This window comes from Haliotis rubra, unplaced genomic scaffold (assembly GCF_003918875.1).
Source record: "Haliotis rubra isolate DU_JTF1 unplaced genomic scaffold, ASM391887v1 Scf1403, whole genome shotgun sequence".
Classification (NCBI taxonomy): domain Eukaryota; kingdom Metazoa; phylum Mollusca; class Gastropoda; order Lepetellida; family Haliotidae; genus Haliotis; species Haliotis rubra.
Genome location: NW_025765341.1, coordinates 19,998 through 31,552, shown reverse-complemented (window position 1 = coordinate 31,552; position 11,555 = coordinate 19,998).

Genomic DNA, 11,555 nt, shown 5'->3' with positions numbered 1-11,555 from the left:
TTTCGTGTTGGATATGTTGGAGGGTTACTACAAGGATGTGTTTGATAACATCGTTATCATGTGCCCTACTCTGAGCATGAATAAAACGTACACGGAAAGACCTTGGGTGATGACGGACCCGGACGTACACAAAGTCGACCCAGGAACACTCCTGCAGGACTGGTTGAAAGCTCTTCACGAGAAATTTAAAGGGGAGTCTACGCTGTTCATACTGGATGACTGCAGCGCTAATCGCGAGATAACAAAAAAGAGAGATATGCTATCGTACCTGGCCTTCTCTGGCCGACACGCAAATCACAGCGTCTGGGTACTAACGCAGAAGTTCAACTCGGTGTTGAAAGACCTCAGGGAGCAGACGCGATGGGTGGCCTTATTTCACTGCAAGGACAGGGATTCGTTCGAGGAGTGTTTGAGAGAGAACGATGTGATGAGCAAACATGATAGGGAACGTGTGAAGAAACAGCTCGCTGAAACTAAACACGCTAAGCTCGTGCTCAAGACCGACCAACCCGTGGCCTATAGGGTGTTTTAGCTTAGCAATGCTTAGCAATGCTTAGCAATGCTTAGCAATGCTTAGCAAAGCTTAGTAAATGCTTAGCAAAGCTAAGTAAAGCTTAGCAATGCTTAGTATAAATACTTAGCATTTAGTTATAGCTATGGTATTTGAAGTGTTTGTCGTGTGCAACTTAACCTTCATTTCTCTGTGTTTCGCCTATATCGTATATTATATAGTTAAAACTAAAACTTACTTATCACATTATAAGATGGAGTGTGAGGAATTGCTAGAGCAACTGTTGGTGCCACACTCACCACAGGTGAGTGATGACAAGCGAGAGAAACTGGTGGCGTTGGCTGTTGGCGGCAAAGCCAAACATTACTTTGGAGACTACACTCCCGATGAAATTCACAAAATGTCAGCTGAAGAAATCGATAAACTGTACGCTAGATACGAGACCCGTCTCGGAGCAGAGATGACAAAGACAATAGGATCGGCTATGACCCAGATATACACTGGTATTGCGTCATACTTCCTTCCCATTCCCCAGGAACGCCGACTTTACCTGTGGGAAGACCTCGAGAAAGACCCTTTTATCGAACACGCCTTGAGCTCTATTAGCTGCGAGCTGTACCACAAATATGGTATGTTGTTAGCCCTGGTTACGGTGGCGATTATTACGGCAAAGCATTGTCAATTTGAGAGGAAAAATAATAATAATAGTATAGATGGATGCTGCACAGGAGGAGACACCACACCTGGGGGAAACCCCCAGGGGGGAACCCCAACTGGAGGAAACCTCCAGGGGGGAAACCCCACCTTCAGAGGAGACACCACCCCAACTGGAGGTGACCCCTACAGTAACCAGGCAGAAGAATCCTAAGAGAGTAGCTACCGGTAAAAAACGGTGGTGTAACCAACATAAAATTATCAGGGTGACTCACCCGACCCGACTCTTGTTGGCTGTAGGCGTAACTGCTGCCGTGGTTATCTCGTGGTTATATACACGACACAGTGAGGGAAACCCTCACAGGGAGGGAAACCCTCACCCACAATTAGAGGTCAACCCACATATCATGTTATAATTTAATATTTTATATCATATACATAATGTCTGAGGGGAAAACGTTCGTCAACGACGCATACCACGCCACCGTTGTCGCCAGTCTAGCCGTAGGATACGCTCGGTTGACCAAAATGGTGCTTAAACAGCCGACTATCAAGCTAGATTTCAACCTGCAGGATATGGGTATGCTCATAATGAACCTTGGTATGGCGATGGCTACAAAAGACATCCTAGTAAAACAAGGGATACTACCTGAAAATATTATGAAATAAATATAGGATGGCTACGATCGCCATGATGATTGGTGGGGCGTTAGTAAATGCCCTAGCATTTTCCGGGAGTAATTTCCTCTTCTCGAAACTACGAGAGTCACACGCGGCTGAAATACAGGAAGAAAGGAAGCGACACGACATCGCTATTGAGAAATTACAGGCCGCCCAATCCGAGTACGCTAAAAAACGCCTCCAGAGGATCGATTACATTAACGAACAGCTCAGGCGTGAAAACCATGCTGTTCAAACATTCCACGATGTCGACGACGCAGCGAGAGAATACTACCTATTAACTGGTAAACGGTTGCAACCGCTCAATAAACCCACACTCGCTCAGTACTACACACCATCCAAGGGGCAAATGGACCGTGAACTGGTATTCATAGCGCTGGGTATTGCAGCGACTGCGTTGGTTGCGAAACAATTAGACTAAATACTCATATAAGTATGCTAAACATGAGACCTGCTCCATACCGATGCGAATACATACTTATGGGGAAGAAAGAAGCCTGTGATAGGAGATGCAGGACTTAGGGGTACTGTTGTTTCCACATGGGAAGTCCTAACTACACGTGTTCTGTGTGTGGTATAGGGGTTAAAGGGCACTACTGCTTATGTAAAGCTCACGGGGCGAACGTAGTCAGACATCATCTCATCTACGAGAATAAAAAAGGCCTACATAAAAGAACGTAGGCGACTTCTCAAGATAGCAGTGTAGTGGCCCAATTAGAGATTATACACACCTACGTATAGCTATGTTTGTGGAAATTGAGCCCAGGGAAGGTTGCCTGAGAAGCTGGCAGATGGATGTGGGGAAAAGTATAGATATCAGTGTCCTCAAACCCATGATTGTTAGTGAACTATATAAGGGATGCTCGTTTACAATCATGGTAAAAGTAGGGTTTGATGTGCCATGGGCTGGGCACACTTGGAATTGCATGGGGAGATAGATATACTTGTTGACGACTCGTTGCAAGTAATACAAAACACCCTGCTATGCTGCGCATGTTCCGGGTGGGTCGAGGGAATAATCGATAAGGTGTATCTAGATTTTTTACCTTTACGGCGGTCCAATTAGAGATTGATCTTCTTACGTGTGTACGCAACTATGACTACTGTTGGTGAACTTAAGCGGGTCGCCAGGCAGAGGGGGTGTGATTGGTTATTCTCGAATGAGGAAGTCAGCCTTGTTGAGATTACTAGGTTTAGAAGCCCCTCCTACGGTAAAACAATTAAAAGCTCAAGCAAAACAGCTTGGGCTCAAGGGTTATTCAAACCTGGGGAGAGCCGGGTTAATCGCATTGTTATCCCATGCCCCCGTAGCGCAACCTCCCACTGTAAAACAACTAAAAGCCGAGGTTCGTGATTTGGGGTTAGGGGGATATTCCCGTATGAGGAAACCACAGCTTGTAGAACTATTACGGCAGAATAGAGCTATTGACCTACAGTTCGTGCGCACTGAGCGCACTGTAGGTAACTATTTGAGAGGCTGGCGCATGCATGTTGATAGGAATATAGATATCCCAGATATCAAGCCTCTGATAGCTGATAAAATAAACCAGGAACTAAACAGTCTAGGAAGTATCAAATTTCAAATCACAGTGAAAATGTCGCTCGATAAGCAGGTAGGGGGCGTGGGGGGAACCCCCACTGGGGTCACTGAGTATGTTCAGCCTTACTTCCGGGGTAGGTAAGAGGTCGTGACCCATATAGAGACCATAGACGCATCAATCGATACCAGTTTTCAGCAGATACGAGAATACCTAGAACGCTACACACACTTGGGGTTTGGGTGGACTGTAGATAAAATCGATAATGTCTATCTAGACATAGCTAACTACGTGCCATTCAGAGGCGGGTCATACCTAGACTTGCCTCCCTACTATAGGAAAAGACATGCCATGGTCAACGTCAAGAATAGAGGAGACGATTGCCTGAGGGTAGCTATCAGGTCAGCCTTGTTTCCAGCTGACACTCATTCAGACAGGCTTTCTAGCTATCCCCAAGACGATGGGCTCAACTGGGATGGTATAGATGAACCCACCCCCATATCCCAGATAACTAAAATAGAAAAACAGAATAATCTAGCTATAAATGTCTTTGGGCATGAAGGTAACACAACAATAGTGCACAGAGTAAGCACAGTGTTGGGGAAACCCCAAAACCCCCTTCGCGTTATCAATATATTCATGATTTAGCGAGGTGACAAGTACCACTACGCGTGGATAAAACACTTTAGCAGGCTGTTGTATGACCAATCGGCACACAGAGAAAAGACCCACTTCTGCGAACGGTGCCTACATGGCTTCACACGAGCTGATTTATTAGAATCCCACTGGGAGGATTGCCAAGGTGTGGGGCAGACGGCTATACGAATCGACATGCCTAAGAAAGGTGACAATATCCTAAAATTCGGTAACCACAAGAACCAAATGTCTGTGCCTTATATCATATACGCCGACTTTGAAGCCTTGGTCAAACCTGTTGTTGGGGGTACCCCAACCACACAGAAAACACAGGAGCATGAGGCCTGTGGGTTTGGATACGTGGTCGTCAGGTGTGATGGGGAAACGAAAGCTCTGGTAGTGTATAGGGGCCCTGACGCGGCTGAAAGGTTTCTAAAGTGTTTGCGGGTGGAAGAAAAAATTATTAGGAATGCACTGTATAGAGTCGCTCCCATGCGTATGACCCAAGCCGACAGGCTAGCTCACGCCTGTAGCACTAACTGCCACGTGTGTGACTCACCACTTAACGGTGATTCGGTGAGAGATCACTGCCACGTAACCTGTAAGTATAGAGGCGCCGCTCACAGCACGTGTAACCTCAAGCTTAGAATCATCCCTAAGACAATAAACATCCCCGTGGTCTTTCACAACTTGAGAGGGTACGACTCTCACTTAATCATGCAGGCCATCGCGAAAATCGATGGCAATATAACGTGTATCCCCAACAACATGGAGAGATACATCTCCTTCAGCTTAAACGGCCTTAGGTTCATTGACTCAGTTCAATTTCTCCTGTCATCACTAGACAGTCTGGTCAAGGCCAACGATACCTTCCCTATTACCGATCGATACACAGACGCCGAGACTAGACCCCTGCTTATGAGGAAGGGTGTGTACCCCTATGAGTACATGGATAGTTGGGCCAAGTTCGCCGAGACCAGACTACCCCCCATCAGAGAATTTTACAGCAATCTGACTGACTCGGAAATATCCCAAGACGATTACTCGCACGCTATTAATGTATGGAATAAACTAGGTTGTGAGAATCTGGGTGACTATCACGACCTGTACTTGAGGACAGATGTACTGCTGTTAGCCGACGTGTTTGAGACGTTTAGGCGGACGTGTTTCAAGCAGTATAAACTCGACCCCGCATGGTATTACACCAGCCCAGGTCTGTCGTGGGATGCCTTGCTGAAAAAGACCGAAGTTAAGTTGGAATTGCTCACAGATTACGACATGCACCTATTCATTGAGAAAGGCTTGCGAGGCGGGATTTCCATGGCAACCAAGCGATACGCGAAAGCAAATAATCAATACATGAAAGGCTACGACCCGAGCCAACCAATCACATTCTCTACCTCGACGCCAACAACCTGTACGGCTGGGCCATGAGCCAGTATCTACCCACAGGGGGATTCGAATGGGTATCGTCCGAGGTCGATGTTATGAGCATCGCACCAGATTCGAACAAAGGTTATATCCTCGAGGTTGACTTGGAATACCCCAAGGCATTACACACATCACACAACAGCTACCCCCTGGCCCCCGAACGTATGAGGGTTAACCCAGACTGGATGTCTGAGTACCAACATAACTTGTTAGGTGGGCGGGTGGCAGACGTTGAAAAACTCGTGTCTAACTTAATGAATAAGACCAAGTACATCGTTCACTATCGCAACCTACAGCTGTACATGTCGTTGGGTATGAGGCTGACCAAAATACATAGGGTGCTCGTGTTCAACCAGAGCCCATGGATGGAGCCTTACATCAGAATGAACACAGACCTCCGAAAGCTTGCCACCAGTGACTTTGAGAAAAATCTCTACAAACTCATGAACAACTCGGTGTTTGGTAAGACTATGGAGAACCTTAGGAAACGCGTGACCGTGAAGCTGGTTCGATTGAATGAGGAAGACAAGCTCAGGAGACTGATAGCCAGTCCGACATTCAACCGTAGTAAAATATTCACCGATGACCTAGTTGCCCTACACATGAAGAAAAGCCACATAAAATTCAACCGGCCTGTTTACGTGGGGATGAGCATCCTCGATTTATCCAAACACCTGATGTACGACTTTTACTACAACGAGCTTAAGAAACAGTACGATGACAGGTGTGAAGTTCTGTACACTGATACGGATTCCCTGCTGATGGAGATTCGAACCGAGGACGTGTACGAGGACATGAAAAAACACCTCGATTTGTACGACACCAGCGACTACCCCAAGGACCATGCCATACACAGCACGGTAAATAAAAAGGTCCTAGGTAAGATGAAGGACGAGTGTGCTGGCACGCCCATAGCCGAGTACATAGGTTTGAGGCCTAAGATGTACTCCATACTGAAGGCCGACAATGGTGAGATCCGGAAGGCGAAGGGTGTTAAGAAGTACGTGGTGAAACAACACATCAAACACGCCAGATTCAAGGAACTTTGGCTGAGCGCTTATTCGGGCATCAGTATGCGAGGGAGATGGCAACCCCGGGAAAACGATCGACTGAATGGGTCGTGAGGTTACACAAGGTGGTGTCGGCAATCAACCATGAAGCCACCCGTCTCACCGGCAAGAAACCGGCAGACGCTATCAAACTAAAATCAACAGCAGCAGAGTCGGCTGCTCCATTGCATGGGAAGGAGAAACAGATACCAGATAGGGCCCTAGTGAGGTATCTATACCAGCCGGGGGGAACACGAGGGTGATAGCCGTAAGCGAGCCACCGATCCTATATGGTCAGTCAAAACTTACAACATAGATAAAGTGGACATGAAAGCCGACGAGCCTAACTTGTACTACTTGAGGGATGGCCCAGGTAGAGGGTTTGTAAGAGCGGAATTATTGATCGTACCGTACGGCACAGTGTTACCTCCAGTCAACACGGCATAGCGGCACGTGGAGCGATGATGCAATGATGCAATCCCAGGATAGACCCGTTAAACCGACACACTTCAGCCAAGTCCCAGGTAGCTCAGTCGGTTAAGCGGCGCGGTTGTGGGGTATACATGTGGATTTCGTATCCCGCTAGCGTCTCAAACTTTTTCATAGTAGGGGTAATAGTAGCAAGAGCTAAGGGTCCGACCAAAGCCTTATTTGGGAAATAAGGCTTTGCAGAGGCTTTTGTTTGACTTGTTCCAAAACCCCCCATTGTATATACTACTCAAGGGATACAAAACGTAGGATCTTCACCTTTTAACAGATATCCATGGGTGTATCTTGAGTGGCCAATGCGACATCGTCGCATAATGACCTCTTCAAATCTGGACTGACAACCCAAGTAGGTGTAACCCATAGTTGGTTTAATTTAATGTATTTTTTTATACCTACTTGGGTGTCCCACTTCTTTTGCATTAGATCACGGACATAAGATCTAATGACAGCTTTGTAATCAGAGTGTAGAATAAGAAGTGGTGTCACAGATTTGTTGAGTGCTGCCTTAGCAGCAAGATCGGCCATTGTGTTACCAGAAATTCCAACGTGGCTGGGTAACCAACAAATGACGATGTCGCATTGGTTGTAGCATGATTATTATATAATTCAATAATTTCTATTAAAAGTGGATGTTTACAAAAAAGAAATTTAATAGCCTGAAGGCACGAAAGAGAGTCTGAATATATTATATATTGTTTGTATTTAGGGTGCTTTTGAATATATTTTAAGGCTGTTAATATGGCGTTTGCTCCTGTTGTGAAAATTGAGCTGTGATCTGCTAATCGAGAAGATATTGCTCTGGATCCAATGACAGTGGCACAAGCAACTGCGCCACCATCCTTGGACCCATCAGTAAATAAGGATTTGTATGAATTATATTTACTTTTTAATTGATTCAATTCTTGTTTACATTGTAATTCGTTTGTTTCTGATTTTTTGAATGATGTTAATGTTAGGTGGACTCGTGGCCTAACCAATTACCAAGGAGGAGGAGAAAGAAGACGTTAGGGAGATATGTTTTCCAGCTCAATGCCGGCATCAGAAAGGAAAGGTTTGATTCTTATCCAAGGGGTGGAGTAAGAGAAGACTTTTTACAATAAAGATCGTCATAAAGAGGATGAAACACACAGGTATAAGCAGGTTTGGACACATTTGAATAACATTTAGTAACATACTGCAAAGACAATTTGGCACGGCGATGGCTCACCGGCTTCGAAATAAAGACTGTCAACAGGAGAAGTACGGAAAGATCCAAGACATAGTCTCAGACCTTGATGGTGAATAGAGTCAAGTAGTTTCAGGTTGCTTTTACAGGCTCCACGATATACGATGGAGCCGTAATCAAGTTTGGAACGGATTAGTGCTCTGTATAATTGAAGGAGGGTTTTCTGATCTCCTCCCCACTTAGAACTGGCAAGAACTTTCAGTAGGTCTAGAGCTTTCAGGCATATATTTTTCAAATACTTTATGTGTGGTAAAAAGGCCAAGTGGTGATAAAAAATTATACCTAGGAATTTAGCTCCTTTTACAACTTTTATAGGAGTGCCATCTAAAACTAAATCTGGGTCTCTGTGAGGTTTGTATTTCCTACAGAAGTGGATACAAGTTGTTTTTAACTTGGAAAGTTTAAATCCATTTTCTAGCGACCATTTATAAATTCTATTTAGACATAATTGTAACTGCCCTTCGATAGTATTCATATATTTTCCACGACATGAAATGTTAAAATCATCCACAACAAGAGATCCATCAATGGAATCATGTAAAACCTTTGATTTTAATGCTGAACAATGTGACAGATAAGACACTGCCTTGTGGGACACCCTGATCCTGATTATAATGATCAGACAGGGTAGAACCCACGCGGACTTGAAATTGCCTGTCAGTTAAATACTTGGATATGAATTGAGGCAAACGGCTTCGTAATCCCAAATCATATAAATCTTTTAAAATGCCATGTTTCCATGTAGTGTCGTATGCCTTTTCTAAGTCAATATAGATAGACACTGCATGTTGGTTGTTGATAATTGCATTTTCAACAAATGACTCTAATCGAACTAAATGGTACTTCGATGTTCGAAATCAACACCAAATATTAGTTATTAAATTATTAGATTCCAAGTACCATGTTAGTCTATTATTGACCATGCGTTCCATGGTTTTGCAAACACGGCTTGTTAAGGATATGGGTCTGTAATTCGAAGGATTAGTATGATCCCGGCCAGTTTTTGGTATGGTAACAAACAACAATTGCTTCATGCCATGATGGTGGAAAGTGTCCAGATGTCCAGATTTCATCAAATATGAATAGAAGAGTTTCCAAACATGGCTCTGGTAAGTGTTTCAGGAGCTAATAATGGATGTTATCAGAACCTGTAGCAGTATCATGAGCTTGCCTTTCTGAATTGAAATTAATAGCTTTGTTTTCCTGTTGTTTTTGATATTTTTTTAATTGAGGTACATAATTTGAAGAGGAAGAATATTAATGTTTAGCCAAAGTTTCACCAAAGTGTTAGCAATATCCGATTTATTAGACCATACCTTAGTCATCGGCGTACGGGAATTGATTCTAGATACATAATATTGCCAAGATTGGCGTTTACTTTATTTAAAGGTACGCCGTGCTTTAGCATTTAAGATTTTGAATGTATTGAAATTATGGACCATAGGATGGCGACGGAAATAATCTTTCGCCTTTTTCCTTGCCTTCCTAGCTTGTTTGCAGTCGTTGTTGAACCATGGCTTACGTATGTGGGTAACCACAGAGGACTTTGGAATACACTCATCAGCTATAGTGATTAGTTCATCAGAAAAAAAACATTTTATAGGATCAGGAACACCAATAAAATGTTCAGGGTGAAGTTTGTCTCTACACAATGTTTCGTATAAAGACCAATTTGCCTTTGTAAGATCCATGGTGATGATGGAGGAACATCAGATGGAGATACTGGTTGTAGAATGGTAGGGAAATGATCACAACCACAGAGGTCATCATGAACTGACCATTCAAATTCATTAAGCAGAGTTGGGTCTGCAATTGACAAATCAAGTGAAGAGTATGTGTCGGTACCAGAATGTAAATATGTGTTAGAAGTATCATTCAAAATACATAAATCATTGGCAGACAGAAATTCTTCCAAAATGTTTCCCCTACTGCTGGTATGCGTACTTCTCCAAAATGGACTATGTGCGTTCAGATCGCCCATTACAATAATAGGCTTCGGAAGCTAGTCATAGAGTGTCTGAAGCTCATTTTGCTGAAGAGAATAGGATTGGAGGAATGTAAAGAGAGCACAAAGTGAAAACAATGTGCATGGTGATACGAACAGCTACAGCTTGAAGAGGGGTATTGAGAGGCACAGGACTGTGAATGATGCCTTGTTTCACCAATATTAAAGTACATAGAATATCACGGAAATGATAAGAATCATATTGTCTGATTTTCAGTTGATCTGTCTTTTTTTAGTATGTAAGCAAAATGCCGATGGTTTCATATCTTATGATAATAATTGCAAATCGTTAAAATTGTTCCAAACTCCTCTGCAGTTCCACTGGATTACTTGCTGATAACCGTTCATGGTGGTTTAACTGGTGAACGTGATGATCGCCTACTCCTTTGAGTAGAGACTGGAGGGCTGATCTAAATGTCTAAAGGTTCAAATCGATTTTGAACCTAGCAGGGGCTGAGGGAAAAGAAGGCACTTCCAAATTTTGGAGGGTCCTGGCCCTTCTTCTCATCTGTTTCTTTTCTGTTTTCGTCAAGTGCACTGAGTTTTCTCTTGTAACATTGTCTGGTTCTAAGTGTTGTGTCAATTGAACATCTGTTTGTGTTTCGGATACTGATGTGTCCGGTACAGAATAAACTTGTTCCAGAATGATCTGATCACCATTCACTTAACTAATCGACGTTTGGCAATGAGTAGAAACTCTGGAAGGTTTGACAACAGGTATAGAAGGAGAGGAAACTACAGCTGAGTAAGAAATAGAAGAAGTCTGAGATGGAACAGAAACTAACTTTTGCTTCATGATATGAAACATTGTTAGTATATTTAATTTAGTATTTGTTTTATCCTCGTTCAAAGACAGGAGGGGCGGTGGGGTAGCCTAGTGGTTTAAGCGTTGGCTCATGACGCCGAAGATCCGGGTTCGATTTCCCACACGGGTACAATATGTGAAGCCCATTTCTGGTGTCCCCTGCCGTGATATCGCTGGAATATTGCGTAAAGCCATACGCACGCACGCACTCACTCACTCAAAGACGTTACAGCGCAAGCCAGGCTGTAATCCCCGGGTTACAGAGATATCATAATCCAGTAAATAAAGACATGAATAGCTATGATATCCAAAACAACATGTGCCAGGCTGGTTCGGCCCTTGACACATTTTTCAAGAAACAGAGAATTCAGGGGTCATTATCAACAGATTGGCCCATGAGCCACCGCCTTCTGGCATAGGACTCCAGGCAATTATTATACTGACAATAGAATAGGCACAATATTCAGTGTCAACATGCAATGTAAGCAAAATAATGTCAACATGAACATGTCCATGCTCAGGGCATTACGT